The sequence below is a fragment of the Musa acuminata genome, chromosome BXJ2-8, assembly GCF_036884655.1.
Source record: "Musa acuminata AAA Group cultivar baxijiao chromosome BXJ2-8, Cavendish_Baxijiao_AAA, whole genome shotgun sequence".
NCBI lineage: Eukaryota > Viridiplantae > Streptophyta > Magnoliopsida > Zingiberales > Musaceae > Musa > Musa acuminata.
This window is the reverse complement of record NC_088345.1, coordinates 40022700-40048324: the sequence shown is the minus strand read 5'-3', so window position 1 is coordinate 40048324 and position 25625 is coordinate 40022700. Positions and strand designations below refer to the sequence as shown.

Sequence of the window (25625 nt, the reverse complement as noted above, 5' to 3'; positions counted from 1 at the left end):
GCGATTCCGAGTTCGTTCGAGAAAGTCCCGATGGTTTCGGCGCGCGCTTGCCGTGTCCGGTACGCGGTCGGCCTCGTGGGCATCGGAGAGATCCGACAATGGCGATTCCGAGATCGTTCGAGAGTACAAAGGCGAGGGACGACGCACACAAAACGAGTGCGATCATACCAGCACTAAAGCTCCGGATCCCATCCGAACTCCGAAGTCAAGCGTGCTTGGGCGAGAGTAGTACTAGGATGGGTGACCCCCTGGGAAGTCCTCGTGTTGCACTCCTTTTTGCGCCCCGCGCGGCCAAAAGACTTACTTAAAAACCTCTTTTAAGCTTTTCAATTTTTCCAGCATTATGGCCAACAATAAATGACATTAACCTATAGAAGGAGAATAATGAAATCATCATCTAAAAATTTCTTCATAAACATACAATGATCAGACATGGTTCTAGGATGGGTGACCCCCTGTTGCACTCGTTTTTGTGCCCCGAGCGGCCAAAACCTCTCCCGTCGACCTCCGAGGCGATGGTTTTGGGCCTCGGAATTTGCCGTGACCGCTATGCGGTCAGTCTCGTGGGGCTCGGAGAGAGCTTTCCGGAATGGGGCCGCAATAGCGATTCCGAGTTCGTTCGAGAAAGTCCCGATGGTTTCGGCGCGCGCTTGCCGTGTCCGGTACGCGGTCGGCCTCGTGGGCATCGGAGAGATCCGACAATGGCGATTCCGAGATCGTTCGAGAGTACAAAGGCGAGGGACGACGCACACAAAATGAGTGCGATCATACCAGCACTAAAGCTCCGGGTCCCATCAGACCTCCGAAGTCAAGCGTGCTTGGGCGAGAGTAGAACTAGGATGGGTGACCCCCTGGGAAGTCCTCGTGTTGCACTCCTTTTTGCGCCCCGAGCGGCCAAAAGACTTACTTAAAACCCTCTTACAAGCTTTTCAATTTTTCCAGCATTATGGCCAACAATAAATGACATTAACTTATAGCAGGAGAATAATGAAATCATCATCTAAAAATTTGTTCATAAACATACAATGATCAGACATGGTTCTAGGATGGGTGACCCCCTGTTGCACTCGTTTTTGCGCCCCGAGCGGCCAAAACCTCTCCCGTCGACCTCCGAGGCGATGGTTTTGGGCCTCAGAATTTGTCGTGACCGCTACGCAGTCAGTCTCGTGGGGCTCGGAGAGAGCTTTCCGGAATGGGGCCGCAATAGCGATTCCGAGTTCGTTCGAGAAAGTCCCGATGGTTTCGGCGCGCGCTTGCCGTGTCCGGTACGCGGTCGGCCTCGTGGGCATCGGAGAGATCCGACAATGGCGATTCCGAGATCGTTCGAGAGTACAAAGGCGAGGGACGACGCACACAAAACGAGTGCGATCATACCAGCACTAAAGCTCCGGATCCCATCCGAACTCCGAAGTCAAGCGTGCTTGGGCGAGAGTAGTACTAGGATGGGTGACCCCCTGGGAAGTCCTCGTGTTGCACTCCTTTTTGCGCCCCGCGCGGCCAAAAGACTTACTTAAAAACCTCTTTTAAGCTTTTCAATTTTTCCAGCATTATGGCCAACAATAAATGACATTAACCTATAGCAGGAGAATAATGAAATCATCATCTAAAAATTTCTTCATAAACATACAATGATCAGACATGGTTCTAGGATGGGTGACCCCCTGTTGCACTCGTTTTTGTGCCCCGAGCGGCCAAAACCTCTCCCGTCGACCTCCGAGGCGATGGTTTTGGGCCTCGGAATTTGCCGTGACCGCTATGCGGTCAGTCTCGTGGGGCTCGGAGAGAGCTTTCCGGAATGGGGCCGCAATAGCGATTCCGAGTTCGTTCGAGAAAGTCCCGATGGTTTCGGCGCGCGCTTGCCGTGTCCGGTACGCGGTCGGCCTCGTGGGCATCGGAGAGATCCGACAATGGCGATTCCGAGATCGTTCGAGAGTACAAAGGCGAGGGACGACGCACACAAAATGAGTGCGATCATACCAGCACTAAAGCTCCGGGTCCCATCAGACCTCCGAAGTCAAGCGTGCTTGGGCGAGAGTAGAACTAGGATGGGTGACCCCCTGGGAAGTCCTCGTGTTGCACTCCTTTTTGCGCCCCGCGCGGCCAAAAGACTTACTTAAAACCTCTTTTAAGCTTTTCAATTTTTCCAGCATTATGGCCAACAATAAATGTCATTACAATATAGCAGGAGAATAATGAAATCATCATCTAAAAATTTCTTCATAAACATACAATGATCAGACATGGTTCTAGGATGGGTGACCCCCTGTTGCACTCGTTTTTGCGCCCCGAGCGGCCAAAACCTCTCCCGTCGACCTCCGAGGCGATGGTTTTGGGCCTCGGAATTTGTCGTGACCACTACGCGATCAGTCTTGTGGGGCTCGGAGAGAGCTTTCCGGAATGGGGCCGCAATAGCGATTCCGAGTTCGTTCGAGAAAGTCCCGATGGTTTCGGCGCGCGCTTGCCGTGTCCGGTACGCGGTCGGCCTCGTGGGCATCGGAGAGATCCGACAATGGCGATTCCGAGATCGTTCGAGAGTACAAAGGCGAGGGACGACGCACACAAAACGAGTGCGATCATACCAGCACTAAAGCTCCAGATCCCATCCGAACTCCGAAGTCAAGCGTGCTTGGGCGAGAGTAGTACTAGGATGGGTGACCCCCTGGGAAGTCCTCGTGTTGCACTCCTTTTTGCGCCCCGCGCGGCCAAAAGACTTACTTAAAAACCTCTTTTAAGCTTTTCAATTTTTCCAGCATTATGGCCAACAATAAATGACATTAACCTATAGCAGGAGAATAATGAAATCATCATCTAAAAATTTCTTCATAAACATACAATGATCAGACATGGTTCTAGGATGGGTGACCCCCTGTTGCACTCGTTTTTGTGCCCCGAGCGGCCAAAACCTCTCCCGTCGACCTCCGAGGCGATGGTTTTGGGCCTCGGAATTTGCCGTGACCGCTATGCGGTCAGTCTCGTGGGGCTCGGAGAGAGCTTTCCGGAATGGGGCCGCAATAGCGATTCCGAGTTCGTTCGAGAAAGTCCCGATGGTTTCGGCGCGCGCTTGCCGTGTCCGGTACGCGGTCGGCCTCGTGGGCATCGGAGAGATCCGACAATGGCGATTCCGAGATCGTTCGAGAGTACAAAGGCGAGGGACGACGCACACAAAATGAGTGCGATCATACCAGCACTAAAGCACCGGGTCCCATCAGACCTCCGAAGTCAAGCGTGCTTGGGCGAGAGTAGAACTAGGATGGGTGACCCCCTGGGAAGTCCTCGTGTTGCACTCCTTTTTGCGGCCCGAGCGGCCAAAAGACTTACTTAAAACCCTCTTACAAGCTTTTAGTTTTTTCCAGCATTATGGCCAACAATAAATGTCATTACAATATAGCAGGAGAATAATGAAATTATCATCTAAAAATTTGTTCATAAACATACAATGATCAGACATGGTTCTAGGATGGGTGACCCCCTGTTGCACTCGTTTTTGTGCCCCGAGCGGCCAAAACCTCTCCCGTCGACCTCCGAGGCGATGGTTTTGTGCCTCAGAATTTGCCGTGACCGCTACGCAGTCAGTCTCGTGGGGCTCGGAGAGAGCTTTCCGGAATGGGGCCGCAATAGCGATTCCGAGTTCGTTCGAGAAAGTCCCGATGGTTTCGGCACGCGCTTGCCGTGTCCGCTACGCGGTCGGCCTCGTGGGCATCGGAGAGATCCGACAATGGCGATTCCGAGATTGTTCGAGAGTACAAAGGCGAGGGACGACGCACACAAAACGAGTGCGATCATACCAGCACTAAAGCTCCGGATCCCATCCGAACTCCGAAGTCAAGCGTGCTTGGGCGAGAGTAGTACTAGGATGGGTGACCCCCTGGGAAGTCCTCGTGTTGCACTCCTTTTTGCGCCCCGCGCGGCCAAAAGACTTACTTAAAAACCTCTTTTAAGCTTTTCAATTTTTCCAGCATTATGGCCAACAATAAATGACATTAACTTATAGCAGGAGAATAATGAAATCATCATCTAAAAATTTCTTCATAAACATACAATGATCAGACATGGTTCTAGGATGGGTGACCCCCTGTTGCACTCGTTTTTGCGCCCCGAGCGGCCAAAACCTCTCCCGTCGACCTCCGAGGCGATGGTTTTGGGCCTCGGAATTTGCCGTGACCGCAACGCAGTCAGTCTCGTGGGGCTCGGAGAGAGCTTTCCGGAATGGGGCCGCAATAGCGATTCCGAGTTCGTTCGAGAAAGTCCCGATGGTTTCGGCGCGCGCTTGCCGTGTCCGGTACGCGGTCGGCCTCGTGGGCATCGGAGAGATCCGACAATGGCGATTCCGAGATCGTTCGAGAGTACAAAGGCGAGGGACGACGCACACAAAACGAGTGCGATCATACCAGCACTAAAGCTCCGGATCCCATCCGAACTCCGAAGTCAAGCGTGCTTGGGCGAGAGTAGTACTAGGATGGGTGACCCCCTGGGATGTCCTCGTGTTGCACTCCTTTTTGCGCCCCGCGCGGCCAAAAGACTTACTTAAAAACCTCTTTTAAGCTTTTCAATTTTTCCAGCATTATGGCCAACAATAAATGACATTAACTTATAGCAGGAGAATAATGAAATCATCATCTAAAAATTTCTTCATAAACATACAATGATCAGACATGGTTCTAGGATGGGTGACCCCCTGTTGCACTCGTTTTTGTGCCCCGAGCGGCCAAAACCTCTCCCGTCGACCTCCGAGGCGATGGTTTTGGGCCTCGGAATTTGCCGTGACCGCTATGCGGTCAGTCTCGTGGGGCTCGGAGAGAGCTTTCCGGAATGGGGCCGCAATAGCGATTCCGAGTTCGTTCGAGAAAGTCCCGATGGTTTCGGCGCGCGCTTGCCGTGTCCGGTACGCGGTCGGCCTCGTGGGCATCGGAGAGATCCGACAATGGCGATTCCGAGATCGTTCGAGAGTACAAAGGCGAGGGACGACGCACACAAAATGAGTGCGATCATACCAGCACTAAAGCACCGGGTCCCATCAGACCTCCGAAGTCAAGCGTGCTTGGGCGAGAGTAGAACTAGGATGGGTGACCCCCTGGGAAGTCCTCGTGTTGCACTCCTTTTTGCGGCCCGAGCGGCCAAAAGACTTACTTAAAACCCTCTTACAAGCTTTTCAATTTTTCCAGCATTATGGCCAACAATAAATGACATTACAATATAGCAGGAGAATAATGAAATTATCATCTAAAAATTTGTTCATAAACATACAATGATCAGACATGGTTCTAGGATGGGTGACCCCCTGTTGCACTCGTTTTTGTGCCCCGAGCGGCCAAACCCTCTCCCGTCGACCTCCGAGGCGATGGTTTTGGGCCTCAGAATTTGCCGTGACCGCTACGCAGTCAGTCTCGTGGGGCTCGGAGAGAGCTTTCCGGAATGGGGCCGCAATAGCGATTCCGAGTTCGTTCGAGAAAGTCCCGATGGTTTCGGCGCGCGCTTGCCGTGTCCGCTACGCGGTCGGCCTCGTGGGCATCGGAGAGATCCGACAATGGCGATTCCGAGATTGTTCGAGAGTACAAAGGCGAGGGACGACGCACACAAAACGAGTGCGATCATACCAGCACTAAAGCTCCGGATCCCATCCGAACTCCGAAGTCAAGCGTGCTTGGGCGAGAGTAGTACTAGGATGGGTGACCCCCTGGGAAGTCCTCGTGTTGCACTCCTTTTTGCGCCCCGCGCGGCCAAAAGACTTACTTAAAAACCTCTTTTAAGCTTTTCAATTTTTCCAGCATTATGGCCAACAATAAATGACATTAACTTATAGCAGGAGAATAATGAAATCATCATCTAAAAATTTCTTCATAAACATACAATGATCAGACATGGTTCTAGGATGGGTGACCCCCTGTTGCACTCGTTTTTGCGCCCCGAGCGGCCAAAACCTCTCCCGTCGACCTCCGAGGCGATGGTTTTGGGCCTCGGAATTTGCCGTGACCGTAACGCAGTCAGTCTCGTGGGGCTCGGAGAGAGCTTTCCGGAATGGGGCCGCAATAGCGATTCCGAGTTCGTTCGAGAAAGTCCCGATGGTTTCGGCGCGCGCTTGCCGTGTCCGGTACGCGGTCGGCCTCGTGGGCATCGGAGAGATCCGACAATGGCGATTCCGAGATCGTTCGAGAGTACAAAGGCGAGGGACGACGCACACAAAACGAGTGCGATCATACCAGCACTAAAGCTCCGGATCCCATCCGAACTCCGAAGTCAAGCGTGCTTGGGCGAGAGTAGTACTAGGATGGGTGACCCCCTGGGAAGTCCTCGTGTTGCACTCCTTTTTGCGCCCCGCGCGGCCAAAAGACTTACTTAAAAACCTCTTTTAAGCTTTTCAATTTTTCCAGCATTATGGCCAACAATAAATGACATTAACTTATAGCAGGAGAATAATGAAATCGTCATCTAAAAATTTCTTCATAAACATACAATGATCAGACATGGTTCTAGGATGGGTGACCCCCTGTTGCACTCGTTTTTGCGCCCCGAGCGGCCAAAACCTCTCCCGTCGACCTCCGAGGCGATGGTTTTGGGCCTCGGAATTTGTCGTGACCACTACGCGATCAGTCTCGTGGGGCTCGGAGAGAGCTTTCCGGAATGGGGCCGCAATAGCGATTCCGAGTTCGTTCGAGAAAGTCCCGATGGTTTCGGCGCGCGCTTGCCGTGTCCGGTACGCGGTCGGCCTCGTGGGCATCGGAGAGATCCGACAATGGCGATTCCGAGATCGTTCGAGAGTACAAAGGCGAGGGACGACGCACACAAAACGAGTGCGATCATACCAGCACTAAAGCTCCGGATCCCATCCGAACTCCGAAGTCAAGCGTGCTTGGGCGAGAGTAGTACTAGGATGGGTGACCCCCTGGGAAGTCCTCGTGTTGCACTCCTTTTTGCGCCCCGCGCGGCCAAAAGACTTACTTAAAAACCTCTTTTAAGCTTTTCAATTTTTCCAGCATTATGGCCAACAATAAATGACATTAACTTATAGCAGGAGAATAATGAAATCATCATCTAAAAATTTCTTCATAAACATACAATGATCAGACATGGTTCTAGGATGGGTGACCCCCTGTTGCACTCGTTTTTGTGCCCCGAGCGGCCAAAACCTCTCCCGTCGACCTCCGAGGCGATGGTTTTGGGCCTCGGAATTTGCCGTGACCGCTACGCGGTCAGTCTCGTGGGGCTCGGAGAGAGCTTTCCGGAATGGGGCCGCAATAGCGATTCCGAGTTCGTTCGAGAAAGTCCCGATGGTTTCGGCGCGCGCTTGCCGTGTCAGGTACGCGGTCGGCCTCGTGGGCATCGGAGAGATCCGACAATGGCGATTCCGAGATCGTTCGAGAGTACAAAGGCGAGGGACGACGCACACAAAACGAGTGCGATCATACCAGCACTAAAGCACCGGATCCCATCCGAACTCCGAAGTCAAGCGTGCTTGGGCGAGAGTAGTACTAGGATGGGTGACCCCCTGGGAAGCCCTCGTGTTGCACTCCTTTTTGCGCCCCGAGCGGCCAAAAGTCTTACTTAAAAACCTCTTTTAAGCTTTTCAATTTTTCCAGCATTATGGCCAACAATAAATGACATTAACTTATAGCAGGAGAATAATGAAATCATCATCTAAAAATATCTTCATAAACATACAATGATCAGACATGGTTCTAGGATGGGTGACCCCCTGTTGCACTCGTTTTTGCGCCCCGAGCGGCCAAAACCTCTCCCGTCGACCTCCGAGGCGATGGTTTTGGGCCTCGGAATTTGCCGTGACCGCTACGTGGTCAGTCTCGTGGGGCTCGGAGAGAGCTTTCCGGAATGGGGCCGCAATAGCGATTCCGAGTTCGTTCGAGAAAGTTCGGATGGTTTCGGCGCGCGCTTGCCGTGTCCGCTACGCGGTCAGCCTCGTGGGCATCGGAGAGATCCGACAATGGCGATTCCGAGATCGTTCGAGAGTACAAAGGCGAGGGACGACGCACACAAAACGAGTGCGATCATACCAGCACTAAAGCACCGGATCCTATCCGAACTCCGAAGTCAAGCGTGCTTGGGCGAGAGTAGTACTAGGATGGGTGACCCCCTGGGAAGTCCTCGTGTTGCACTCCTTTTTGCGCCCCGCGCGGCCAAAAGACTTACTTAAAAACCTCTTTTAAGCTTTTCAATTTTTCCAGCATTATGGCCAACAATAAATGACATTAACTTATAGCAGGAGAATAATGAAATCATCATCTAAAAATTTCTTCATAAACATACAATGATCAGACATGGTTCTAGGATGGGTGACCCCCTGTTGCACTCGTTTTTGTGCCCCGAGCGGCTAAAACCTCTCCCGTCGACCTCCGAGGCGATGGTTTTGGGCCTCGGAATTTGCCGTGACCGCTACGCGGTCAGTCTCGTGGGGCTCGGAGAGAGCTTTCCGGAATGGGGCCGCAATAGCGATTCCGAGTTCGTTCGAGAAAGTCCCGATGGTTTCGGCGCGCGCTTGCCGTGTCCGGTACGCGGTCGGCCTCGTGGGCATCGGAGAGATCCGACAATGGCGATTCCGAGATCGTTCGAGAGTACAAAGGCGAGGGACGACGCACACAAAACGAGTGCGATCATACCAGCACTAAAGCACCGGATCCCATCCGAACTCCGAAGTCAAGCGTGCTTGGGCGAGAGTAGTACTAGGATGGGTGACCCCCTGGGAAGCCCTCGTGTTGCACTCCTTTTTGCGCCCCGAGCGGCCAAAAGTCTTACTTAAAAACCTCTTTTAAGCTTTTCAATTTTTCCAGCATTATGGCCAACAATAAATGACATTAACTTATAGCAGGAGAATAATGAAATCATCATCTAAAAATATCTTCATAAACATACAATGATCAGACATGGTTCTAGGATGGGTGACCCCCTGTTGCACTCGTTTTTGCGCCCCGAGCGGCCAAAACCTCTCCCGTCGACCTCCGAGGCGATGGTTTTGGGCCTCGGAATTTGCCGTGACCGCTACGCAGTCAGTCTCGTGGGGCTCGGAGAGAGCTTTCCGGAATGGGGCCGCAATAGCGATTCCGAGTTCGTTCGAGAAAGTCCCGATGGTTTCGGCGCGCGCTTGCCGTGTCCGCTACGCGGTCGGCCTCGTGGGCATCGGAGAGATCCGACAATGGCGATTCCGAGATCGTTCGAGAGTACAAAGGCGAGGGACGACGCACACAAAACGAGTGCGATCATACCAGCACTAAAGTTCCGGATCCCATCCGAACTCCGAAGTCAAGCGTGCTTGGGCGAGAGTAGTACTAGGATAGGTGACCCCCTGGGAAGTCCTCGTGTTGCACTCCTTTTTGCGCCCCGCGCGGCCAAAAGACTTACTTAAAAACCTCTTTTAAGCTTTTCAATTTTTCCAGCATTATGGCCAACAATAAATGACATTAACTTATAGCAGGAGAATAATGAAATCATCATCTAAAAATTTCTTCATAAACATACAATGATCAGACATGGTTCTAGGATGGGTGACCCCCTGTTGCACTCGTTTTTGCGCCCCGAGCGGCCAAAACCTCTCCCGTCGACCTCCGAGGCGATGGTTTTGGGCCTCGGAATTTGCCGTGACCGCTACGTGGTCAGTCTCGTGGGGCTCGGAGAGAGCTTTCCGGAATGGGGCCGCAATAGCGATTCCGAGTTCGTTCGAGAAAGTCCCGATGGTTTCGGCGCGCGCTTGCCGTGTCCGCTACGCGGTCAGCCTCGTGGGCATCGGAGAGATCCGACAATGGCGATTCCGAGATCGTTCGAGAGTACAAAGGCGAGGGACGACGCACACAAAACGAGTGCGATCATACCAGCACTAAAGCACCGGATCCCATCCGAACTCCGAAGTCAAGCGTGCTTGGGCGAGAGTAGTACTAGGATGGGTGACCCCCTGGGAAGTCCTCGTGTTGCACTCCTTTTTGCGCCCCGCGCGGCCAAAAGACTTACTTAAAAACCTCTTTTAAGCTTTTCAATTTTTCCAGCATTATGGCCAACAATAAATGACATTAACTTATAGCAGGAGAATAATGAAATCATCATCTAAAAATTTCTTCATAAACATACAATGATCAGACATGGTTCTAGGATGGGTGACCCCCTGTTGCACTCGTTTTTGCGCCCCGAGCGGCCAAAACCTCTCCCGTCGACCTCCGAGGCGATGGTTTTGGGCCCCGGAATTTGCCGTGACCGCTACGTGGTCAGTCTCGTGGGGCTCGGAGAGAGCTTTCCGGAATGGGGCCGCAATAGCGATTCCGAGTTCGTTCGAGAAAGTCCCGATGGTTTCGGCGCGCGCTTGCCGTGTCCGGTACGCGGTCGGCCTCGTGGGCATCGGAGAGATCCGACAATGGCGATTCCGAGATCGTTCGAGAGTACAAAGGCGAGGGACGACGCACACAAAACGAGTGCGATCATACCAGCACTAAAGCTCCGGATCCCATCCGAACTCCGAAGTCAAGCGTGCTTGGGCGAGAGTAGTACTAGGATGGGTGACCCCCTGGGAAGTCCTCGTGTTGCACTCCTTTTTGCGCCCCGCGCGGCCAAAAGACTTACTTAAAAACCTCTTTTAAGCTTTTCAATTTTTCCAGCATTATGGCCAACAATAAATGACATTAACTTATAGCAGGAGAATAATGAAATCATCATCTAAAAATTTCTTCATAAACATACAATGATCAGACATGGTTCTAGGATGGGTGACCCCCTGTTGCACTCGTTTTTGCGCCCCGAGCGGCCAAAACCTCTCCCGTCGACCTCCGAAGCGATGGTTTTGGGCCTCGGAATTTGCCGTGACCGCTTCGTGGTCAGTCTCGTGGGGCTCGGAGAGAGCTTTCCGGAATGGGGCCGCAATAGCGATTCCGAGTTCGTTCGAGAAAGTCCGGATGGTTTCGGCGCGCGCTTGCCGTGTCCGCTACGCGGTCAGCCTCGTGGGCATCGGAGAGATCCGACAATGGCGATTCCGAGATCGTTCGAGAGTACAAAGGCGAGGGACGACGCACACAAAACGAGTGCGATCATACCAGCACTAAAGCACCGGATCCCATCCGAACTCCGAAGTCAAGCGTGCTTGGGCGAGAGTAGTACTAGGATGGGTGACCCCCTGGGAAGTCCTCGTGTTGCACTCCTTTTTGCGCCCCGCGCGGCCAAAAGACTTACTTAAAAACCTCTTTTAAGCTTTTCAATTTTTCCAGCATTATGGCCAACAATAAATGACATTAACTTATAGCAGGAGAATAATGAAATCATCATCTAAAAATTTCTTCATAAACATACAATGATCAGACATGGTTCTAGGATGGGTGACCCCCTGTTGCACTCGTTTTTGCGCCCCGAGCGGCCAAAACCTCTCCCGTGGACCTCCGAGGCGATGGTTTTGGGCCCCGGAATTTGCCGTGACCGCTACGTGGTCAGTCTCGTGGGGCTCGGAGAGAGCTTTCCGGAATGGGGCCGCAATAGCGATTCCGAGTTCGTTCGAGAAAGTCCCGATGGTTTCGGCGCGCGCTTGCCGTGTCCGGTACGCGGTCGGCCTCGTGGGCATCGGAGAGATCCGACAATGGCGATTCCGAGATCGTTCGAGAGTACAAAGGCGAGGGACGACGCACACAAAACGAGTGCGATCATACCAGCACTAAAGCTCCGGATCCCATCCGAACTCCGAAGTCAAGCGTGCTTGGGCGAGAGTAGTACTAGGATGGGTGACCCCCTGGGAAGTCCTCGTGTTGCACTCCTTTTTGCGCCCCGCGCGGCCAAAAGACTTACTTAAAAACCTCTTTTAAGCTTTTCAATTTTTCCAGCATTATGGCCAACAATAAATGACATTAACTTATAGCAGGAGAATAATGAAATCATTATCTTAAAATTTCTTCATAAACATACAATGATCAGACATGGTTCTAGGATTGGTGACCCCCTGTTGCACTCGTTTTTGCGCCCCGAGCGGCCAAAACCTCTCCCGTCGACCTCCGAGGCGATGGTTTTGGGCCTCGGAATTTGCCGTGACCGCTACGCGGTCAGTCTCGTGGGGCTCGGAGAGAGCTTTCCAGAATGGGGCCGCAATAGCGATTCCGAGTTCGTTCGAGAAAGTCCCGATGGTTTCGGCGCGCGCATGCCGTGTCCGGTACGCGGTCGGCCTCGTGGGCATCGGAGAGATCCGACAATGGCGATTCCGAGATCGTTCGAGAGTACAAAGGCGAGGGATGACGCACACAAAACGAGTGCGATCATACCAGCACTAAAGCTCCGGAACCCATCCGAACTCCGAAGTCAAGCGTGCTTGGGCGAGAGTAGTACTAGGATGGGTGACCCCCTGGGAAGTCCTCGTGTTGCACTCCTTTTTGCGCCCCGCGCGGCCAAAAGACTTACTTAAAAACCTCTTTTAAGCTTTTCAATTTTTCCAGCATTATGGCCAACAATAAATGACATTAACTTATAGCAGGAGAATAATGAAATCATCATCTAAAAATTTCTTCATAAACATACAATGATCAGACATGGTTCGAGGATGGGTGACCCCCTGTTGCACTCGTTTTTGCGCCCCGAGCGGCCAAAACCTCTCCCGTCGACCTCCGAGGCGATGGTTTTGGGCCTCGGAATTTGCCGTGACCGCTACGCAGTCAGTCTCGTGGGGCTCGGAGAGAGCTTTCCGGAATGGGGCCGCAATAGCGATTCCGAGTTCGTTCGAGAAAGTCCCGATGGTTTCGGCGCACGCTTGCCGTGTCCGCTACGCGGTCGGCCTCGTGGGCATCGGAGAGATCCGACAATGGCGATTCCGAGATCGTTCGAGAGTACAAAGGCGAGGGACGACGCACACAAAACGAGTGCGATCATACCAGCACTAAAGCTCCGGATCCCATCCGAACTCCGAAGTCAAGCGTGCTTGGGCGAGAGTAGTACTAGGATAGGTGACCCCCTGGGAAGTCCTCGTGTTGCACTCCTTTTTGCGCCCCGCGCGGCCAAAAGACTTACTTAAAAACCTCTTTTAAGCTTTTCAATTTTTCCAGCATTATGGCCAACAATAAATGACATTAACTTATAGCAGGAGAATAATGAAATCATCATCTAAAAATTTCTTCATAAACATACAATGATCAGACATGGTTCTAGGATGGGTGACCCCCTGTTGCACTCATTTTTGCACCCCGAGCGGCCAAAACCTCTCCCGTCGACCTCCGAGGCGATGGTTTTGGGCCCCTGAATTTGCCGTGACCGCTACGTGGTCAGTCTCGTGGGGCTCGGAGAGAGCTTTCCGGAATGGGGCCGCAATAGCGATTCCGAGTTCGTTCGAGAAAGTCCCGATGGTTTCGGCGCGCGCTTGCCGTGTCCGCTACGCGGTCGGCCTCGTGGGCATCGGAGAGATCCGACAATGGCGATTCCGAGATCGTTCGAGAGTACAAAGGCGAGGGACGACGCACACAAAACGAGTGCGATCATACCAGCACTAAAGCTCCGGATCCCATCCGAACTCCGAAGTCAAGCGTGCTTGGGCGAGAGTAGTACTAGGATAGGTGACCCCCTGGGAAGTCCTCGTGTTGCACTCCTTTTTGCGCCCCGCGCGGCCAAAAGACTTACTTAAAAACCTCTTTTAAGCTTTTCAATTTTTCCAGCATTATGGCCAACAATAAATGACATTAACTTATAGCAGGAGAATAATGAAATCATCATCTAAAAATTTCTTCATAAACATACAATGATCAGACATGGTTCTAGGATGGGTGACCCCCTGTTGCACTCGTTTTTGCGCCCCGAGCGGCCAAAACCTCTCCCGTCGACCTCCGAGGCGATGGTTTTGGGCCCCGGAATTTGCCGTGACCGCTACGTGGTCAGTCTCGTGGGGCTCGGAGAGAGCTTTCCGGAATGGGGCCGCAATAGCGATTCCGAGTTCGTTCGAGAAAGTCCCGATGGTTTCGGCGCGCGCTTGCCGTGTCCGCTACGCGGTCGGCCTCGTGGGCATCGGAGAGATCCGACAATGGCGATTCCGAGATCGTTCGAGAGTACAAAGGCGAGGGACGACGCACACAAAACGAGTGCGATCATACCAGCACTAAAGCTCCGGATCCCATCCGAACTCCGAAGTCAAGCGTGCTTGGGCGAGAGTAGTACTAGGATAGGTGACCCCCTGGGAAGTCCTCGTGTTGCACTCCTTTTTGCGCCCCGCGCGGCCAAAAGACTTACTTAAAAACCTCTTTTAAGCTTTTCAATTTTTCCAGCATTATGGCCAACAATAAATGACATTAACTTATAGCAGGAGAATAATGAAATCATCATCTAAAAATTTCTTCATAAACATACAATGATCAGACATGGTTCTAGGATGGGTGACCCCCTGTTGCACTCGTTTTTGCGCCCCGAGCGGCCAAAACCTCTCCCGTCGACCTCCGAGGCGATGGTTTTGGGCCCCGGAATTTGCCGTGACCGCTACGTGGTCAGTCTCGTGGGGCTCGGAGAGAGCTTTCCGGAATGGGGCCGCAATAGCGATTCCGAGTTCGTTCGAGAAAGTCCCGATGGTTTCGGCGCGCGCTTGCCGTGTCCGCTACGCGGTCGGCCTCGTCGGCATCGGAGAGATCCGACAATGGCGATTCCGAGATCGTTCGAGAGTACAAAGGCGAGGGACGACGCACACAAAACGAGTGCGATCATACCAGCACTAAAGCTCCGGATCCCATCCGAACTCCGAAGTCAAGCGTGCTTGGGCGAGAGTAGTACTAGGATAGGTGACCCCCTGGGAAGTCCTCGTGTTGCACTCCTTTTTGCGCCCCGCGCGGCCAAAAGACTTACTTAAAAACCTCTTTTAAGCTTTTCAATTTTTCCAGCATTATGGCCAACAATAAATGACATTAACTTATAGCAGGAGAATAATGAAATCATCATCTAAAAATTTCTTCATAAACATACAATGATCAGACATGGTTCTAGGATGGGTGACCCCCTGTTGCACTCGTTTTTGCGCCCCGAGCGGCCAAAACCTCTCCCGTCGACCTCCGAGGCGATGGTTTTTGGCCTCGGAATTTGCCGTGACCGCTACGTGGTCAGTCTCGTGGGGCTCGGAGAGAGCTTTCCGAAATGGGGCCGCAATAGCGATTCTGAGTTCGTTCGAGAAAGTTCGGATGGTTTCGGCGCGCGGTTGCCGTGTCCGCTACGCGGTCAGCCTCGTGGGCATCGGAGAGATCCGACAATGGCGATTCCGAGATCGTTCGAGAGTACAAAGGCGAGGGACGACGCACACAAAACGAGTGCGATCATACCAGCACTAAAGCACCGGATCCTATCCGAACTCCGAAGTCAAGCGTGCTTGGGCGAGAGTAGTACTAGGATGGGTGACCCCCTGGGAAGTCCTCGTGTTGCACTCCTTTTTGCGCCCCGCGCGGCCAAAAGAATTACTTAAAAACCTCTTTTAAGCTTTTCAATTTTTCCAGCATTATGGCCAACAATAAATGACATTAACTTATAGCAGGAGAATAATGAAATCATCATCTAAAAATTTCTTCATAAACATACAATGATCAGACATGGTTCTAGGATGGGTGACCCCCTGTTGCACTCGTTTTTGCGCCCCGAGCGGCCAAAACCTCTCTCGTCGACCTCCGAGGCGATGGTTTTGGGCCTCGGAATTTGCCGTGACCGCTACGCGGTCAGTCTCGTGGGGCTCGGAGAGAGCTTTCCAGAATGGGGCCGCAATAGCGATTCCGAGTTCGTTCGAGAAAGTCCCGATGGTTTCGGCGCGCGCTTGCCGTGTCCGGTACGCGGTCGGCCTCGTGGGCATCGGAGAGATCCGACAATGGCGATTCCGAGATCGTTCGAGAGTACAAAGGCGAGGGACGACGCACACAAAACGACTGCGATCATACCTGCACTAAAGCTCCGGATCCCATCCGAACTCCGAAGTCAAGCGTGCTTGGGCGAGAGTAGTACTAGGATGGGTGACCCCCTGGGAAGTCCTCGTGTTGCACTCCTTTTTGCGCCCCGCGCGGCCAAAAGACTTACTTAAAAACCTCTTTTAAGCTTTTCAATTTTTCCAGCATTATGGCCAACAATAAATGACATTAACTTATAGCAGGAGAATAATGAAATCATCATCTAAAAATTTCTTCATAAACATACAATGATCAGACATGGTTCTAGGATGGGTGACCCCCTGTTGCACTCGTTTTTGTGCCCCGAGCGGCCAAAACCTCTCCCGTCGACCTCCGAGGCGATGGTTTTGGGCCTCGGAATTTGCCGTGATCGCTACGCAGTCAGTCTCGTGGGGCTCGGAGAGAGCTTTCCGGAATGGGGCCGCAATAGCGATTTCGAGTTCGTTCGAGAAAGTCCCGATGGTTTCGGCGCGCGCTTGCCGTGTCCGCTACGCGGTCGGCCTCGTGGGCATCGGAGAGATCCGACAATGGCGATTCCGAGATCGTTCGAGTGTACAAAGGCGAGGGACGACGCACACAAAACGAGTGCGACCATACAAGCACTAAAGCTCCGGATCCCATCCGAACTCCGAAGTCAAGCGTGCTTGGGCGAGAGTAGTACTAGGATAGGTGACCCCCTGGGAAGTCCTCATGTTGCACTCCTTTTTGCGCCCCGCGCGGCCAAAAGACTTACTTAAAAACCTCTTTTAAGCTTTTCAATTTTTCCAGCATTATGGCCAACAATAAATGACATTAACTTATAGCAGGAGAATAATGAAATCATCATCTAAAAATTTCTTCATAAACATACAATGATCAGACATGGTTCTAGGATGGGTGACCCCCTGTTGCACTTGTTTTTGCGCCCCGAGCGGCCAAAACCTCTCCCGTCGACCTCCGAGGCGATGGTTTTGGGCCCCGGAATTTGCCGTGACCGCTACGTGGTCAGTCTCGTGGGGCTCGGAGAGAGCTTTCCGGAATGGGGCCGCAATAGCGATTCCGAGTTCGTTCGAGAAAGTCCCGATGGTTTCGGCGCGCGCTTGCCGTGTCCGGTACGCGGTCGGCCTCGTGGGCATCGGAGAGATCCGACAATGGCGATTCCGAGATCGTTCGAGAGTACAAAGGCGAGGGACGACGCACACAAAACGAGTGCGATCATACCAGCACTAAAGCTCCGGATCCCATCCGAACTCCGAAGTCAAGCGTGCTTGGGCGAGAGTAGTACTAGGATGGGTGACCCCCTGGGAAGTCCTCGTGTTGCACTCCTTTTTGCGCCCCGCGCGGCCAAAAGACTTACTTAAAAACCTCTTTTAAGCTTTTCAATTTTTCCAGCATTATGGCCAACAATAAATGACATTAACTTATAGCAGGAGAATAATGAAATCATCATCTAAAAATTTCTTCATAAACATACAATGATCAGACATGGTTCTAGGATGGGTGACCCCCTGTTGCACTCGTTTTTGCGCCCCGAGCGGCCAAAACCTCTCCCGTCGACCTCCGAGGCGATGGTTTTGGGCCCCGGAATTTGCCGTGACCGCTACGTGGTCAGTCTCGTGGGGCTCGGAGAGAGCTTTCCGGAATGGGGCCGCAATAGCGATTCCGAGTTCGTTCGAGAAAGTCCCGATGGTTTCGGCGCGCGCTTGCCGTGTCCGCTACGCGGTCGGCCTCGTGGGCATCGGAGAGATCCGACAATGGCGATTCCGAGATCGTTCGAGAGTACAAAGGCGAGGGACGACGCACACAAAACGAGTGCGATCATACTAGCACTAAAGCTCCGGATCCCATCCGAACTCCGAAGTCAAGCGTGCTTGGGCGAGAGTAGTACTAGGATAGGTGACCCCCTGGGAAGTCCTCGTGTTGCACTCCTTTTTGCGCCCCGCGCGGCCAAAAGACTTACTTAAAAACCTCTTTTAAGCTTTTCAATTTTTCCAGCATTATGGCCAACAATAAATGACATTAACTTATAGCAGGAGAATAATGAAATCATCATCTAAAAATTTCTTCATAAACATACAATGATCAGACATGGTTCTAGGATGGGTGACCCCCTGTTGCACTCGTTTTTGCGCCCCGAGCGGCCAAAACCTCTCCCGTCGACCTCCGAGGCGATGGTTTTGGGCCCCGGAATTTGCCGTGACCGCTACGTGGTCAGTCTTGTGGGGCTCGGAGAGAGCTTTCCGGAATGGGGCCGCAATAGCGATTCCGAGTTCGTTCGAGAAAGTCCCGATGGTTTCGGCGCGCGCTTGCCGTGTCCGGTACGCGGTCGGCCTCGTGGGCATCGGAGAGATCCGACAATGGCGATTCCGAGATCGTTCGAGAGTACAAAGGCGAGGGACGACGCACACAAAACGAGTGCGATCATACCAGCACTAAAGCTCCGGATCCCATCCGAACTCCGAAGTCAAGCGTGTTTGGGCGAGAGTAGTACTAGGATGGGTGACCCCCTGGGAAGTCCTCGTGTTGCACTCCTTTTTGCGCCCCGCGCGGCCAAAATACTTACTTAAAAACCTCTTTTAAGCTTTTCAATTTTTCCAGCATTATGGCCAACAATAAATGACATTAACTTATAGCAGGAGAATAATGAAATCATCATCTAAAAATTTCTTCATAAACATACAATGATCAGACATGGTTCTAGGATGGGTGACCCCCTGTTGCACTCGTTTTTGCGCCCCGAGCGGCCAAAACCTCTCCCGTCGACCTCCGAGGCGATGGTTTTGGGCCCCGGAATTTGCCGTGACCGCTACGCGGTCAGTCTCGTGGGGCTCGGAGAGAGCTTTCCAGAATGGGACCGCAATAGCGATTCCGAGTTCGTTCGAGAAAGTCCCGATGGTTTCGGCGCGCGCTTGCCGTGTCCGGTACGCGGTCGGCCTCGTGGGCATCGGAGAGATCCGACAATGGCGATTCCGAGATCGTTCGAAAGTACAAAGGCGAGGGACGACGCACACAAAACGACTACGATCATACCAGCACTAAAGCTCCGGATCCCATCCGAACTCCGAAGTCAAGCGTGCTTGGGCGAGAGTAGTACTAGGATGGGTGACCCCCTGGGAAGTCCTCGTGTTGCACTCCTTTTTGCGCCCCGCGCGGCCAAAAGACTTACTTAAAAACCTCTTTTAAGCTTTTCAATTTTTCCAGCATTATGGCCAACAATAAATGACATTAACTTATAGCAGGAGAATAATGAAATCATCATCTAAAAATTTCTTCATAAACATACAATGATCAGACATGGTTCTAGGATGGGTGACCCCCTGTTGCACTCGTTTTTGCGCCCCGAGCGGCCAAAACCTCTCCCGTCGACCTCCGAGGCGATGGTTTTGGGCCCCGGAATTTGCCGTGACCGCTACGTGGTCAGTCTCGTGGGGCTCGGAGAGAGCTTTCCGGAATGGGGCCGCAATAGCGATTCCGAGTTCGTTCGAGAAAGTCCCGATGGTTTCGGCGCGCGCTTGCCGTGTCCGCTACGCGGTCGGCCTCGTGGGCATCGGAGAGATCCGACAATGGCGATTCAGAGATCGTTCGAGAGTACAAAGGCGAGGGACGACGCACACAAAACGAGTGCGATCATACCAGCACTAAAGCTCCGGATCCCATCCGAACTCCGAAGTCAAGCGTGCTTGGGCGAGAGTAGTACTAGGATAGGTGACCCCCTGGGAAGTCCTCATGTTGCACTCCTTTTTGCGCCCCGCGCGGCCAAAAGACTTACTTAAAAACCTCTTTTAAGCTTTTCAATTTTTCCAGCATTATGGCCAACAATAAATGACATTAACTTATAGCAGGAGAATAATGAAATCATCATCTAAAAATTTCTTCATAAACATACAATGATCAGACATGGTTCTAGGATGGGTGACCCCCTGTTGCACTCGTTTTTGCGCCCCGAGCGGCCAAAACCTCTCCCGTCGACCTCCGAGGCGATGGTTTTGGGCCCCGGAATTTGCCGTGACCGCTACGTGGTCAGTCTCGTATGGCTCGGAGAGAGCTTTCCGGAATGGGGCCGCAATAGCGATTCCGAGTTCGTTCGAGAAAGTCCGGATGGTTTCGGTGCGCGCTTGCCGTGTCCGCTACGCGGTCAGCCTCGTGGGCATCGGAGAGATCCGACAATGGCGATTCCGAGATCGTTCGAGAGTACAAAGGCGAGGGACGACGCACACAAAACGAGTGCGATCATACCAGCACTAAAGCACCGGATCCCATCCGAACTCCGAAGTCAAGCGTGCTTGGGCGAGAGTAGTACTAGGATGGGTGACCCCCTGGGAAGTCCTCGTGTTGCACTCCTTTTTGCGCCCCGCGCGGCCAAAAGACTTACTTAAAAACCTCTTTTAAGCTTTTCAATTTTTCCAGCATTATGGCCAACAATAAATGACATTAACTTATAGCAGGAGAATAATGAAATCATCATCTAAAAATTTCTTCATAAACATACAATGATCAGACATGGTTCTAGGATGGGTGACCCCCTGTTGCACTCGTTTTTGCGCCCCGAGCGGCCAAAACCTCTCCCGTCGACCTCCGAGGCGATGGTTTTGGGCCTCGGAATTTGCCGTGACCGCTACGCGGTCAGTCTCGTGGGGCTCGGAGAGAGCTTTCCAGAATGGGACCGCAATAGCGATTCCGAGTTCGTTCGAGAAAGTCCCGATGGTTTCGGCGCGCGCTTGCCGTGTCCGGTACGCAGTCGGCCTCGTGGGCATCGGAGAGATCCGACAATGGTGATTCCGAGATCGTTCGAGAGTACAAAGGCGAGGGACGACGCACACAAAACGACTGCGATCATACCAGCACTAAAGCTCCGGATCCCATCCGAACTCCGAAGTCAAGCGTGCTTGGGCGAGAGTAGTACTAGGATAGGTGACCCCCTGGGAAGTCCTCGTGTTGCACTCCTTTTTACGCCCCGCGCGGCCAAAAGACTTACTTAAAAACCTCTTTTAAGCTTTTCAATTTTTCCAGCATTATGGCCAACAATAAATGACATTAACTTATAGCAGGAGAATAATGAAATCATCATCTAAAAATTTCTTCATAAACATACAATGATCAGACATGGTTCTAGGATGGGTGACCCCCTGTTGCACTCGTTTTTGCGCCCCGAGCGGCCAAAACCTCTCCCGTCGACCTCCGAGGCGATGGTTTTGGGCCTCGGAATTTGCCGTGACCGCTACGCCGTCAGTCTCGTGGGGCTCGGAGAGAGCTTTCCGGAATGGGGCCGCAATAGCGATTCTGAGTTCGTTCGAGAAAGTCCCGATGGTTTCGGCGCGCGCTTGCCGTGTCCGCTACGCGGTCGGCCTCGTGGGCATCGGAGAGATCCGACAATGGCGATTCCGAGATCGTTCGAGAGTACAAAGGCGAGGGACGACGCACACAAAACGAGTGCGATCATACCAGCACTAAAGCTCCGGATCCCATCCGAACTCCGAAGTCAAGCGTGCTTGGGCGAGAGTAGTACTAGGATGGGTGACCCCCTGGGAAGTCCTCGTGTTGCACTCCTTTTTGCGCCCCGCGCGGCCAAAAGACTTACTTAAAAACCTCTTTTAAGCTTTTCAATTTTTCCAGCATTATGGCCAACAATAAATGACATTAACTTATAGCAGGAGAATAATGAAATCATCATCTAAAAATTTCTTCATAAACATACAATGATCAGACATGGTTCTAGGATGGGTGACCCCCTGTTGCACTCGTTTTTGCGCCCCGAGCGGCCAAAACCTCTCCCGTCGACCTCCGAGGCGATGGTTTTGGACCTCGGAATTTGCCGTGACCGCTACGCAGTTAGTCTCGTGGGGCTCGGAGAGAGCTTTCCGGAATGGGGCCGCAATAGCGATTCCGAGTTCGTTCGAGAAAGTCCCGATGGTTTCGGCGCGCGCTTGCCGTGTCCGGTACGCGGTCGGCCTCGTGGGCATCGGAGATATCCGACAATGGCGATTCCGAGATCGTTCGAGAGTACAAAGGCGAGGGACGACGCACACAAAACGAGTGCGATCATACCAGCACTAAAGCTCCGGATCCCATCCGAACTCCGAAGTCAAGCGTGCTTGGGCGAGAGTAGTACTAGGATGGGTGACCCCCTGGGAAGTCCTCGTGTTGCACTCCTTTTTGCGCCCCGCGCGGCCAAAAGACTTACTTAAAAACCTCTTTTAAGCTTTTCAATTTTTCCAGCATTATGGCCAACAATAAATGACATTAACTTATAGCAGGAGAATAATGAAATCATCATCTAAAAATTTCTTCATAAACATACAATGATCAGACATGGTTCTAGGATGGGTGACCCCCTGTTGCACTCGTTTTTGCGCCCCGAGCGGCCAAAACCTCTCCCGTCGACCTCCGAGGCGATGGTTTTGGGTCTCGGAATTTGCCGTGACCGCTACGCAGTCAGTCTTGTGGGGCTCGGAGAGAGCTTTCCGGAATGGGGCCGCAATAGCGATTCCGAGTTCGTTCGAGAAAGTCCCGATGGTTTCGGCGCGCGCTTGCCGTGTCCGGTACGCTGTCGGCCTCGTGGGCATCGGAGAGATCCGACAATGGCGATTCCGAGATCGTTTGAGAGTACAAAGGCGAGGGACGACGCACACAAAACGAGTGCGATCATACCAGCACTAAAGCTCCGGATCCCATCCGAACTCCGAAGTCAAGCGTGCTTGGGCGAGAGTAGTACTAGGATGGGTGACCCCCTGGGAAGTCCTCGTGTTGCACTCCTTTTTGCGCCCCGCGCGGCCAAAAGACTTACATAAAAACCTCTTTTAAGCTTTTCAATTTTTCCAGCATTATGGCCAACAATATATGACATTAACTTATAGCAGGAGAATAATGAAATCATCATCTCAAAATTTCTTCATAAACATACAATGATCAGACATGGTTCTAGGATGGGTGACCCCCTGTTGCACTCGTTTTTGCAAACCGAGCGGCCAAAACCTCTCCCGTCGACCTCCGAGGCGATGGTTTTGGGCCTCGGAATTTGCCGTGACCGCTACGCTGTCAGTCTCGTGGGGCTCGGAGAGAGCTTTCCGGAATGGGGCTGCAATAGCGATTCCGAGTTCGTTCGAGAAAGTCCCGATGGTTTCGGCGCGCGCTTGCCGTGTCCGCTACGCGGTCGGCCTCGTGGGCATCGGAGAGATCCGACAATGGCGATTCCGAGATCGTTCGAGAGTACAAAGGCGAGGGACGACGCACACAAAACGAGTGCGATCATACCAGCACTAAAGCTTCGGATCCCATCCGAACTCCGAAGTCAAGCGTGCTTGGGCGAGAGTAGTACTAGGATGGGTGACCCCCTGGGAAGTCCTCGTGTTGCACTCCTTTTTGCGCCCCGTGCGGCCAAAAGACTTACTTAAAAACCTCTTTTAAGCTTTTCAATTTTTCCAGCATTATGGCCAACAATAAATGACATTAACTTATAGCAGGAGAATAATGAAATCATCATCTAAAAATTTCTTCATAAACATACAATGATCAGACATGGTTCTAGGATGGGTGACCCCCTGTTGCACTCGTTTTTGCGCCCCGAGCGGCCAAAACCTCTCCCGTCGACCTCCGAGGCGATGGTTTTGGGCCTCGGAATTTGCCGTGACCGCTACGCGGTCAGTCTTATGGGGCTCGGAGAGAGCTTTCCGGAATGGGGCCGCAATAGCGATTCCGAGTTCGTTCGAGAAAGTCCCGATGGTTTCGGCGCTCGCTTGCCGTATCCGGTACGCTGTCGGCCTCGTGGGCATCGGAGAGATCCGACAATGGCGATTCCGAGATCGTTTGAGAGTACAAAGGCGAGGGACGACGCACACAAAACGAGTGCGATCATACCAGCACTAAAGCTCCGGATCCCATCCGAACTCCGAAGTCAAGCGTGCTTGGGCGAGAGTAGTACTAGGATGGGTGACCCCCTGGGAAGTCCTCGTGTTGCACTCCTTTTTGCGCCCCGCGCGGCCAAAAGACTTACTTAAAAACCTCTTTTAAGCTTTTCAATTTTTCCAGCATTATGGCCAACAATATATGACATTAACTTATAGCAGGAGAATAATGAAATCATCATCTAAAAATTTCTTCATAAACATACAATGATCAGACATGGTTCTAGGATGGGTGACCCCCTGTTGCACTCGTTTTTGCGCCCCGAGCGGCCAAAACCTCTCCCGTCGACCTCCGAGGCGATGGTTTTGGGCCTCGGAATTTGCCGTGACCGCTACGCTGTCAGTCTCGTGGGGCTCGGAGAGAGCTTTCCGGAATGGGGCTGCAATAGCGATTCCGAGTTCGTTCGAGAAAGTCCCGATGGTTTCGGCGCGCGCTTGCCGTGTCCGCTACGCGGTCGGCCTCGTGGGCATCGGAGAGATCCGACAATGGCGATTCCGAGATCGTTCGAGAGTACAAAGGCGAGGGACGACGCACACAAAACGAGTGCGATCATACCAGCACTAAAGCTCCGGATCCCATCCGAACTCCGAAGTCAAGCGTGCTTGGGCGAGAGTAGTACTAGGATAGGTGACCCCCTGGGAAGTCCTCGTGTTGCACTCCTTTTTGCGCCCCGCGCGGCCAAAAGACTTACTTAAAAACCTCTTTTAAGCTTTTCAATTTTTCCAGCATTATGGCCAACAATAAATGACATTAACTTATAGCAGGAGAATAATGAAATCATCATCTAAAAATTTCTTCATAAACATACAATGATCAGACATGGTTCTAGGATGGGTGACCCCCTGTTGCACTCGTTTTTGCGCCCCGAGCGGCCAAAACCTCTCCCGTCGACCTCCGAGGCGATGGTTTTGGGCCTCGGAATTTGCCGTGACCGCTACGCCGTCAGTCTCGTGGGGCTCGGAGAGAGCTTTCCGGAATGGGGCCGCAATAGCGATTCCGAGTTCGTTCGAGAAAGTCCCGATGGTTTCGGCGTGCGCTTGCCGTGTCCGCTACGCGGTCGGCCTCGTGGGCATCGGAGAGATCCGACAATGGCGATTCCGAGATCGTTCGAGAGTACAAAGGCGAGGGACGACGCACACAAAACGAGTGCGATCATACCAGCACTAAAGCTCCGGATCCCATCCGAACTCCGAAGTCAAGCGTGCTTGGGCGAGAGTAGTACTAGGATGGGTGACCCCCTGGGAAGTCCTCGTGTTGCACTCCTTTTTGCGCCCCGCGCGGCCAAAAGACTTACTTAAAAACCTCTTTTAAGCTTTTCAATTTTTCCAGCATTATGGCCAACAATAAATGACATTAACTTATAGCAGGAGAATAATGAAATCATCATCTAAAAATTTCTTCATAAACATACAATGATCAGACATGGTTCTAGGATGGGTGACCCCCTGTTGCACTCGTTTTTGCGCCCCGAGCGGCCAAAACCTCTCCCGTCGACCTCCGAGGCGATGGTTTTGGACCTCGGAATTTGCCGTGACCGCTACGCAGTTAGTCTCGTGGGGCTCGGAGAGAGCTTTCCGGAATGGGGCCGCAATAGCGATTCCGAGTTCGTTCGAGAAAGTCCCGATGGTTTCGGCGCGCGCTTGCCGTGTCCGGTACGCGGTCGGCCTCGTGGGCATCGGAGATATCCGACAATGGCGATTACGAGATCGTTCGAGAGTACAAAGGCGAGGGACGACGCACACAAAACGAGTGCGATCATACCAGCACTAAAGCTCCGGATCCCATCCGAACTCCGAAGTCAAGCGTGCTTGGGCGAGAGTAGTACTAGGATGGGTGACCCCCTGGGAAGTCCTCGTGTTGCACTCCTTTTTGCGCCCCGCGCGGCCAAAAGAC

General features: G+C 52.5%; 43 non-coding genes across 43 annotated transcripts; all 43 read left to right on the top strand.

Moving 5' to 3' along the window:
* Nucleotides 1–154: 154 nt before the first annotated feature.
* On the top strand, nucleotides 155–273 carry LOC135621768 (5S ribosomal RNA). Its single transcript, XR_010490927.1, has one exon. It is a non-coding gene; the product is annotated as a 5S ribosomal RNA (ribosomal RNA).
* Nucleotides 274–757: 484 nt separating this feature from the next.
* LOC135621019 (5S ribosomal RNA) lies at nucleotides 758–876 on the top strand. The gene has a single exon (XR_010490245.1). It is a non-coding gene; the product is annotated as a 5S ribosomal RNA (ribosomal RNA).
* A 484-nt stretch (nucleotides 877–1360) lies between these two features.
* On the top strand, nucleotides 1361–1479 carry LOC135621767 (5S ribosomal RNA). Its single transcript, XR_010490926.1, has one exon. It is a non-coding gene; the product is annotated as a 5S ribosomal RNA (ribosomal RNA).
* Nucleotides 1480–1963: 484 nt separating this feature from the next.
* On the top strand, nucleotides 1964–2082 carry LOC135621018 (5S ribosomal RNA). Its single transcript, XR_010490244.1, has one exon. It is a non-coding gene; the product is annotated as a 5S ribosomal RNA (ribosomal RNA).
* Nucleotides 2083–2565: 483 nt separating this feature from the next.
* Nucleotides 2566–2684, top strand: LOC135620612 (5S ribosomal RNA). The gene has a single exon (XR_010489853.1). It is a non-coding gene; the product is annotated as a 5S ribosomal RNA (ribosomal RNA).
* Nucleotides 2685–3168: 484 nt separating this feature from the next.
* On the top strand, nucleotides 3169–3287 carry LOC135620944 (5S ribosomal RNA). Its single transcript, XR_010490173.1, has one exon. It is a non-coding gene; the product is annotated as a 5S ribosomal RNA (ribosomal RNA).
* A 484-nt stretch (nucleotides 3288–3771) lies between these two features.
* On the top strand, nucleotides 3772–3890 carry LOC135621766 (5S ribosomal RNA). The gene has a single exon (XR_010490925.1). It is a non-coding gene; the product is annotated as a 5S ribosomal RNA (ribosomal RNA).
* A 484-nt stretch (nucleotides 3891–4374) lies between these two features.
* Nucleotides 4375–4493, top strand: LOC135620735 (5S ribosomal RNA). The gene has a single exon (XR_010489971.1). It is a non-coding gene; the product is annotated as a 5S ribosomal RNA (ribosomal RNA).
* Nucleotides 4494–4977: 484 nt separating this feature from the next.
* LOC135620943 (5S ribosomal RNA) lies at nucleotides 4978–5096 on the top strand. The gene has a single exon (XR_010490172.1). It is a non-coding gene; the product is annotated as a 5S ribosomal RNA (ribosomal RNA).
* A 484-nt stretch (nucleotides 5097–5580) lies between these two features.
* LOC135621764 (5S ribosomal RNA) lies at nucleotides 5581–5699 on the top strand. The gene has a single exon (XR_010490924.1). It is a non-coding gene; the product is annotated as a 5S ribosomal RNA (ribosomal RNA).
* Nucleotides 5700–6183: 484 nt separating this feature from the next.
* LOC135621763 (5S ribosomal RNA) lies at nucleotides 6184–6302 on the top strand. The gene has a single exon (XR_010490923.1). It is a non-coding gene; the product is annotated as a 5S ribosomal RNA (ribosomal RNA).
* A 484-nt stretch (nucleotides 6303–6786) lies between these two features.
* On the top strand, nucleotides 6787–6905 carry LOC135621762 (5S ribosomal RNA). The gene has a single exon (XR_010490922.1). It is a non-coding gene; the product is annotated as a 5S ribosomal RNA (ribosomal RNA).
* A 484-nt stretch (nucleotides 6906–7389) lies between these two features.
* Nucleotides 7390–7508, top strand: LOC135621603 (5S ribosomal RNA). The gene has a single exon (XR_010490765.1). It is a non-coding gene; the product is annotated as a 5S ribosomal RNA (ribosomal RNA).
* Nucleotides 7509–7992: 484 nt separating this feature from the next.
* On the top strand, nucleotides 7993–8111 carry LOC135620565 (5S ribosomal RNA). Its single transcript, XR_010489809.1, has one exon. It is a non-coding gene; the product is annotated as a 5S ribosomal RNA (ribosomal RNA).
* Nucleotides 8112–8595: 484 nt separating this feature from the next.
* LOC135621602 (5S ribosomal RNA) lies at nucleotides 8596–8714 on the top strand. The gene has a single exon (XR_010490764.1). It is a non-coding gene; the product is annotated as a 5S ribosomal RNA (ribosomal RNA).
* A 484-nt stretch (nucleotides 8715–9198) lies between these two features.
* On the top strand, nucleotides 9199–9317 carry LOC135620767 (5S ribosomal RNA). The gene has a single exon (XR_010490001.1). It is a non-coding gene; the product is annotated as a 5S ribosomal RNA (ribosomal RNA).
* Nucleotides 9318–9801: 484 nt separating this feature from the next.
* LOC135621590 (5S ribosomal RNA) lies at nucleotides 9802–9920 on the top strand. Its single transcript, XR_010490753.1, has one exon. It is a non-coding gene; the product is annotated as a 5S ribosomal RNA (ribosomal RNA).
* A 484-nt stretch (nucleotides 9921–10404) lies between these two features.
* On the top strand, nucleotides 10405–10523 carry LOC135621761 (5S ribosomal RNA). The gene has a single exon (XR_010490921.1). It is a non-coding gene; the product is annotated as a 5S ribosomal RNA (ribosomal RNA).
* A 484-nt stretch (nucleotides 10524–11007) lies between these two features.
* LOC135621588 (5S ribosomal RNA) lies at nucleotides 11008–11126 on the top strand. Its single transcript, XR_010490751.1, has one exon. It is a non-coding gene; the product is annotated as a 5S ribosomal RNA (ribosomal RNA).
* Nucleotides 11127–11610: 484 nt separating this feature from the next.
* Nucleotides 11611–11729, top strand: LOC135621759 (5S ribosomal RNA). Its single transcript, XR_010490919.1, has one exon. It is a non-coding gene; the product is annotated as a 5S ribosomal RNA (ribosomal RNA).
* A 484-nt stretch (nucleotides 11730–12213) lies between these two features.
* Nucleotides 12214–12332, top strand: LOC135620610 (5S ribosomal RNA). The gene has a single exon (XR_010489851.1). It is a non-coding gene; the product is annotated as a 5S ribosomal RNA (ribosomal RNA).
* Nucleotides 12333–12816: 484 nt separating this feature from the next.
* Nucleotides 12817–12935, top strand: LOC135620676 (5S ribosomal RNA). The gene has a single exon (XR_010489915.1). It is a non-coding gene; the product is annotated as a 5S ribosomal RNA (ribosomal RNA).
* A 484-nt stretch (nucleotides 12936–13419) lies between these two features.
* On the top strand, nucleotides 13420–13538 carry LOC135620675 (5S ribosomal RNA). The gene has a single exon (XR_010489914.1). It is a non-coding gene; the product is annotated as a 5S ribosomal RNA (ribosomal RNA).
* A 484-nt stretch (nucleotides 13539–14022) lies between these two features.
* LOC135620674 (5S ribosomal RNA) lies at nucleotides 14023–14141 on the top strand. The gene has a single exon (XR_010489913.1). It is a non-coding gene; the product is annotated as a 5S ribosomal RNA (ribosomal RNA).
* A 484-nt stretch (nucleotides 14142–14625) lies between these two features.
* On the top strand, nucleotides 14626–14744 carry LOC135620673 (5S ribosomal RNA). Its single transcript, XR_010489912.1, has one exon. It is a non-coding gene; the product is annotated as a 5S ribosomal RNA (ribosomal RNA).
* Nucleotides 14745–15228: 484 nt separating this feature from the next.
* On the top strand, nucleotides 15229–15347 carry LOC135620564 (5S ribosomal RNA). Its single transcript, XR_010489807.1, has one exon. It is a non-coding gene; the product is annotated as a 5S ribosomal RNA (ribosomal RNA).
* A 484-nt stretch (nucleotides 15348–15831) lies between these two features.
* Nucleotides 15832–15950, top strand: LOC135620697 (5S ribosomal RNA). The gene has a single exon (XR_010489935.1). It is a non-coding gene; the product is annotated as a 5S ribosomal RNA (ribosomal RNA).
* Nucleotides 15951–16434: 484 nt separating this feature from the next.
* On the top strand, nucleotides 16435–16553 carry LOC135621044 (5S ribosomal RNA). Its single transcript, XR_010490270.1, has one exon. It is a non-coding gene; the product is annotated as a 5S ribosomal RNA (ribosomal RNA).
* Nucleotides 16554–17037: 484 nt separating this feature from the next.
* Nucleotides 17038–17156, top strand: LOC135621758 (5S ribosomal RNA). Its single transcript, XR_010490918.1, has one exon. It is a non-coding gene; the product is annotated as a 5S ribosomal RNA (ribosomal RNA).
* Nucleotides 17157–17640: 484 nt separating this feature from the next.
* On the top strand, nucleotides 17641–17759 carry LOC135620790 (5S ribosomal RNA). The gene has a single exon (XR_010490023.1). It is a non-coding gene; the product is annotated as a 5S ribosomal RNA (ribosomal RNA).
* A 484-nt stretch (nucleotides 17760–18243) lies between these two features.
* On the top strand, nucleotides 18244–18362 carry LOC135620589 (5S ribosomal RNA). Its single transcript, XR_010489831.1, has one exon. It is a non-coding gene; the product is annotated as a 5S ribosomal RNA (ribosomal RNA).
* Nucleotides 18363–18846: 484 nt separating this feature from the next.
* On the top strand, nucleotides 18847–18965 carry LOC135620886 (5S ribosomal RNA). The gene has a single exon (XR_010490115.1). It is a non-coding gene; the product is annotated as a 5S ribosomal RNA (ribosomal RNA).
* A 484-nt stretch (nucleotides 18966–19449) lies between these two features.
* Nucleotides 19450–19568, top strand: LOC135620888 (5S ribosomal RNA). The gene has a single exon (XR_010490117.1). It is a non-coding gene; the product is annotated as a 5S ribosomal RNA (ribosomal RNA).
* A 484-nt stretch (nucleotides 19569–20052) lies between these two features.
* On the top strand, nucleotides 20053–20171 carry LOC135621587 (5S ribosomal RNA). The gene has a single exon (XR_010490750.1). It is a non-coding gene; the product is annotated as a 5S ribosomal RNA (ribosomal RNA).
* A 484-nt stretch (nucleotides 20172–20655) lies between these two features.
* LOC135620843 (5S ribosomal RNA) lies at nucleotides 20656–20774 on the top strand. The gene has a single exon (XR_010490074.1). It is a non-coding gene; the product is annotated as a 5S ribosomal RNA (ribosomal RNA).
* Nucleotides 20775–21258: 484 nt separating this feature from the next.
* Nucleotides 21259–21377, top strand: LOC135621757 (5S ribosomal RNA). The gene has a single exon (XR_010490917.1). It is a non-coding gene; the product is annotated as a 5S ribosomal RNA (ribosomal RNA).
* Nucleotides 21378–21861: 484 nt separating this feature from the next.
* Nucleotides 21862–21980, top strand: LOC135621756 (5S ribosomal RNA). Its single transcript, XR_010490916.1, has one exon. It is a non-coding gene; the product is annotated as a 5S ribosomal RNA (ribosomal RNA).
* A 484-nt stretch (nucleotides 21981–22464) lies between these two features.
* LOC135621755 (5S ribosomal RNA) lies at nucleotides 22465–22583 on the top strand. The gene has a single exon (XR_010490915.1). It is a non-coding gene; the product is annotated as a 5S ribosomal RNA (ribosomal RNA).
* Nucleotides 22584–23067: 484 nt separating this feature from the next.
* Nucleotides 23068–23186, top strand: LOC135620623 (5S ribosomal RNA). Its single transcript, XR_010489863.1, has one exon. It is a non-coding gene; the product is annotated as a 5S ribosomal RNA (ribosomal RNA).
* Nucleotides 23187–23670: 484 nt separating this feature from the next.
* Nucleotides 23671–23789, top strand: LOC135621754 (5S ribosomal RNA). Its single transcript, XR_010490914.1, has one exon. It is a non-coding gene; the product is annotated as a 5S ribosomal RNA (ribosomal RNA).
* A 484-nt stretch (nucleotides 23790–24273) lies between these two features.
* On the top strand, nucleotides 24274–24392 carry LOC135620672 (5S ribosomal RNA). Its single transcript, XR_010489911.1, has one exon. It is a non-coding gene; the product is annotated as a 5S ribosomal RNA (ribosomal RNA).
* Nucleotides 24393–24876: 484 nt separating this feature from the next.
* Nucleotides 24877–24995, top strand: LOC135621753 (5S ribosomal RNA). The gene has a single exon (XR_010490913.1). It is a non-coding gene; the product is annotated as a 5S ribosomal RNA (ribosomal RNA).
* A 484-nt stretch (nucleotides 24996–25479) lies between these two features.
* On the top strand, nucleotides 25480–25598 carry LOC135621752 (5S ribosomal RNA). Its single transcript, XR_010490912.1, has one exon. It is a non-coding gene; the product is annotated as a 5S ribosomal RNA (ribosomal RNA).
* Nucleotides 25599–25625: the final 27 nt, after the last annotated feature.